The following is a 5,336-nucleotide window of genomic DNA, read 5'->3' on the forward strand; positions in this document are numbered from 1 at the left end:
ACCCCAGTGTTCATAGCAGCACTATTTACAATAGCCAAGATGTGGAAACAACCTAAATGTCCACCGACAGATTAATAGATAAAGAAAATGTGGCATATATATAATATATATATATATTATATATATATATATAATACACACACACACACACAATGGAATATTACTCAACCATAAAAAAGAAAGAAATAATGCTATTTGCAGGAACATGGATGGACCTAGAGATTATCATACTAAATGAAGTATATTAGACAAAGACAAATATCATATCACTTATATCTAAAAAATGATACAAATGAACTTATTTACAAAACAGAAATAGACTCACAGACATAGAAAACAAACATTGCTACTGCTGGAGCATGAGGGATGACTCGAATTCTGTTTGGAGGCATCTTTGAGCCTGCTGAGTAGACATCATGAGCAAAGCTCACCCTCCCGAGTTGAAGAAATTTATGGACAAGAAGTTATCATAAAAATTAAATGGTGGCAGACACGTCCAAGGAATACTGTAGGGATTAGATCCCTTTATGAATCTTGTGATAGATGAATGTGTGGAGATGGCAACTAGTGAGCAACAGAACAATACTGGAATGGTGGTAATACGAGGAAATAGTATCATCATGTTAGAAGCCTTGGAAAAAGTATGAACAATGGCTGTGTTCACCAGAGAAATCAACTGCTTCTACGTGTCCCCTCTCCACATTTTACTATGATAAAATCTGAGTCATGTACATTTTCTTACTGAACTTTTTTGCTAAATAAACTTTTGTAATAGTCCAAAACAAACAAACAAACAAAAAGAAAACAAACTTATGGTTGCCAAAGGGGGGGAGGGATAAATTGGGAATTTGGGATTAACAATTACACACTACTATATATAAAATATATAAAATACATAAACAACAAGGACCTACTGTATAGCACAGGGAACTATATTTAATATCTTATAAAAATGTACAGTGGAGGGCCTCCCTGGTGGCGCAAGTGGTTGAGAGTCCGCCTGCCGATGCAGGGGATACGGGTTCGTGCCCCGGTCTGGGAGGATCCCATATGCCGCGGAGCGGCTGGGCCCGTGAGCCATGGCCGCTGAGCCTGCGCGTCCGGAGCCTGTGCTCCGCAACAGGAGAGGCCACAACAGTGAGAGGCCCGCATACCGCAAAAAAAAAAAAAAAAAAAAAAAAAAAAAAAGTACAGTGGAAAAGAATCTGAAAAAGTATATGTATGTATATGTATACCTATAACTGAATCACTTTGCTGTATACCTGAAATACTATAAATCAACTATACTTTAAAAAAAAAAAGGAGGGGGCTTCCCTGGTGGCACAGTGGTTAAGAATCCACCTGCCAGTGCAGGGGACATGGGTCCAAGCCCTGGTCCGGGAAGATCCCACATGCCGTGGAGCAACTAAGCCCATGCACCACAACTACTGAGCCTGCGCTCTAGAGCCCGTGAGCCACAACTACTGAGCCCGTGCACCACAATTACTGAAGCCCACGTGCCCTAGAGCCCATGCTCCGCAACAAGAGAAGCCACCACGATGAGAAGCCCTCGCACCACAACAAAGAGTAGCCCCTACTCCCCACAAGTAGAGAAAGCCTGCGTGCACCAACAAAGATCCAACGCAGCCAAAAATAAATTAATTAAAAAAAAGTAGGACCTTCTGCAAAACAACTGGCTTAGACTCTTCAAAAAAAAAATTGTAATTGGGAATTCCCTGGTGGTCCAGTGGCTAGGTTTCCCTTCTTTCACTGCCCAGGGCACAGTTTCAATCCCTGATAGGGGAACTAAGATCCCACAAGCCACAAGGCAGGGCCAAAAAAAAAAAAGTAATGAAGAAAGTAATGGGGGAATTGATCCTGAAAAAGTTTTAATAACCAAATATAATGTGTAAACATTGACTGGATTTTGTTTAGAAACATTTTGAACAAATGTGAAAATCTGAAAAACTCTGGTTTTGATCTCTACAACTTTTAAATAATTTAGTAAAAAAATTATATATGATATAATATGTCAACTTTAGAAAAATATTAACACACATTTAGGTAGAGGGAATACAGGTATTCATTGTATTTTCTTCAGTTCTTCAGTGTGGTTTTTTTTTTATAAATTTATTTATTTATTTTTGGCTGCGTTGGGTCTTTGTTGCTGCGCGGTCTTTCTCTAGTTGCGGAGAGCAGGGGCTCCTCTTCTTTGTGGTGCGCGGGCTTCTCATTGTGTTGGCTTCTCTTTGTTTCAGAGAATGGGCTCTAGAGCGAAGGCTCAGTAGTTGTGGTGCACGGGCTTAGTTGCTCCACAGCATGTGGGATCTTCCCCGACCAGGGCTCAAACCCGTGTCCCCTGCTTTGGCAGGCAGATTCTTTATTTATTTATTTATTTATTTTTGCGGTACGCGGGCCTTTCACTGCTGTGGCCTCTCCCGTTGCGGAGCACAGGCTCCGGACGCGCAGGCTCAGCGGCCATGGCTCACGGGCCCAGCCGCCCCACGGCATGTAGGATCCTCCCGGACCGGGGCACGAACCCGTGTTCCCTGCATCGGCAGGCGGACTCTCAACCACCGCACAACCAGGGAAGCCCCTTCAGTGTGCTTTAATGTTTTCCTAATGAAGGTCTGGAGAAGAAAAGGGAAATTTATGGCTTCTCTTCGGGAAACATGCAAGCAAGAAAAGAGTGAAGCGATATTTAAAGTATCTAAGGGGAAAAAAAACTTAGAATGTTATGTTTGGCAAAATTATCCTTCAAAAGTGAAGAAATACTTTCTCAGACAAAAACTGAGGGCATTGGTCACCAGTAGATCTGTCTCGCAAAAAATGTTAGAAAATTTTCAGAGGAGGGTGAGGAAAGTGATTGGAAGGGCTGGAGAAGTTTCCCGAGGGGCGGCGGCAAGAGGCTGCTGTCACTGGATCTTACCCACTTCTTATGTCACCGCGGGACCGTCGCGAAGTCCATACGCTTCCGCATGACCCGAGCACTCTCACTACCTGCGCAGCCAAGTCGGCGTGCGCCGCCCAGTAATTCCGTCCGGAACCGCAACGGGAGCCGTGCAGGTTCCGGAGAAGTGGTGCGCCCCACTCCGGACGTAAAGGGGAGAGGACCACGGCTCACTCTCGCCTGGGGCTCCGCCCACAGACATATCTCAGGTGCAAACCCCGCCCAGCCAGGGATCTTTTGAAGGATCTTTTGCACAGAAAGCTGACTCTGCTGGGATGCTTGGACTTGGGAGAGGCTGTAAAGGTCCCTAATCCGGTTGGGGTTTCAGGGAGGATCGGGAGCTGAGTACTTCAAGAGTTATCTAGGCAAAAGGGGACGGGAAGAGCCTTCTGGGCAGAAATTGTACGGAGAAAGTTCTTGAGGTAGAGAAAAAGGAGGCTAGACTTGTAGGCAGAGGAAGATTTATAGTGAAGCTAATGTAATGAAGCTTAAGTTTCAGAACCAGTCATTTGCACTACCCCTTTCAAGGCTCGGTACCTAATTTTTGCATTATTTTTCTCAAAGAGGGCCTCCCGAATTGTGTAAGGTTTAGACCCCACAAAACTTGACTCCACACAGGGAGCCAGTGGAAAAGAGGGACATCAGATAATTGTTTATAAAAATGATCATCTGATAGCTGATGATCAGAGTAGGTAGGAGTAAGGCGAGGAGATCAGATGAGAGAAGGTAATGGTCTGGATTAGTGTGGTGGCAGTGAAGATGGAGAGGAGAGAATGGATTCCACTTACAGTTAAGAGAGAGTAGTGCAGGACTTGACTGGCCCTATCTAAAACAGTACCATACTACACCACCAGTTAATAGCTGTCCTTTTGCCCTGTTTTATTCTTTTGACTTATTACCACCTGATATGTATTTTATTTTCTTTTAGTCTGCTAAATAATTTTCAAAAGGTTGAAAACATATTTCATAAAAATAAATAATGAACACATGACAAAGATTTTATTCATCATAATAAACTACTCATCCATTATTATCTTAAATGATGAGGGAACCAGTAAGATGGTAGGTAAGATTTGTTCAAATGAGAATTTGAGTTTCAGAGATTTAGATTATCAGCCAAAGGAATACTGAAATGAATTTGCTAATAGTTACAACAATACTAATATCCTATGAAGCAAAAAACTGTAATTCTGGGAGTTATTTCTTCTACCAGATGGAAATGAATTCCATCTTTACTAGACAAAATCCATTTGCATTACTAGGAATAGGAAGTATTTGCATTGTTCTCAGACAAGAATTATTTGCATTGCTATCAGTTTTCTACCAGTTAGCCTCTACCCCTACAAACTTGTAAGATAGCTTAATCAATATAAAGTCAATCAAAGGTATACCCCAGCACTACAATGAAAGATCACCCAGTAATCCTCTTCTGCCCATTTACAAGTTCTGGACAATTTTTCTGGACATGTCTACCCTCACTAGAATGTAAGATTTAAAAGAACAAGGATTTTGTTTAATTCATTGTTGTGTTATGAGCACCTAAAACTGTATATGGTAGGTACATAGCTATCAATAAATACATATTGAATGAGTGAGTGAAAGATGAGAAAGTAGGGATATGAGTGTTAACAATTTCTTCAAGAAGTTTGTTACAATGACTTAGCAATTGTAAGGTGGAAGGAGGTATACGTATAGAGAAAGGCCTTTTTAAAAAATGTTCAAAGACATTTAAATCCAGATAAGGATCCAATGAAGAGAGAGTGAATACACCGGAGAGGAGGTATCTTTTTCAAAGGCTTTCACCAAATATGGAGTGTCAGGACCACAGCCACAATCTCCCTGGGAATGGCCCCTTCCCACTCCAAGCCTCTAAAAATTGGGGGAACAAGAGAGAGAGGGTTGGACTAGATCAACTATTCTCAACCGTTTTGGTCTTGGAACTCCTTCACACTCTTAAAAATTATTGAGAATTATTGAGATTTTGTTTGTCTTTCAATATTTGCCAGATTAGACATTAAAACTGAGTAACTTTTTAAAATATTTTTTCACTAAAAATAATAAACCCATTACATGTTAACATAAATATCTTTATGGAAAATAATATATTTTCATAAAAGAAATTTAGTCAGAAGGGTAACATTGTTTTACAAATCTCTTGCAAATTAATAAATAAATAAATGGATAAATAAAATGAATGACAGCAATGTTATAAGGGAGAAGTAGGAGTTGGAAATACTATATTACAAGGCACTTGCAATACTTGTGAATTGCTATATTGTTATTTGAAAAAGAGCCTGGGGACTTCCCTGGTGGCACAGTGGTTAAGAATCTGCCTGCCAATGCAGGGGACATGGCTTTGAGCCCTGGTCCAGGAAGATCCCACATGCCACGGATCAACTAAGCCCAC

General features: G+C 41.1%; 1 pseudogene; it reads left to right on the forward strand.

Annotated features, from left to right (window-relative positions):
- The first annotated feature begins 416 nt into the window (after positions 1-416).
- On the forward strand, positions 417-647 carry LOC132491127 (small nuclear ribonucleoprotein G-like; annotated as a pseudogene).
- The last annotated feature ends 4,689 nt before the right edge of the window (positions 648-5,336 follow it).

The sequence above is a fragment of the Mesoplodon densirostris genome, chromosome 5 (genome assembly GCF_025265405.1).
Source record: "Mesoplodon densirostris isolate mMesDen1 chromosome 5, mMesDen1 primary haplotype, whole genome shotgun sequence".
In the NCBI taxonomy this organism is placed as follows: domain Eukaryota; kingdom Metazoa; phylum Chordata; class Mammalia; order Artiodactyla; family Ziphiidae; genus Mesoplodon; species Mesoplodon densirostris.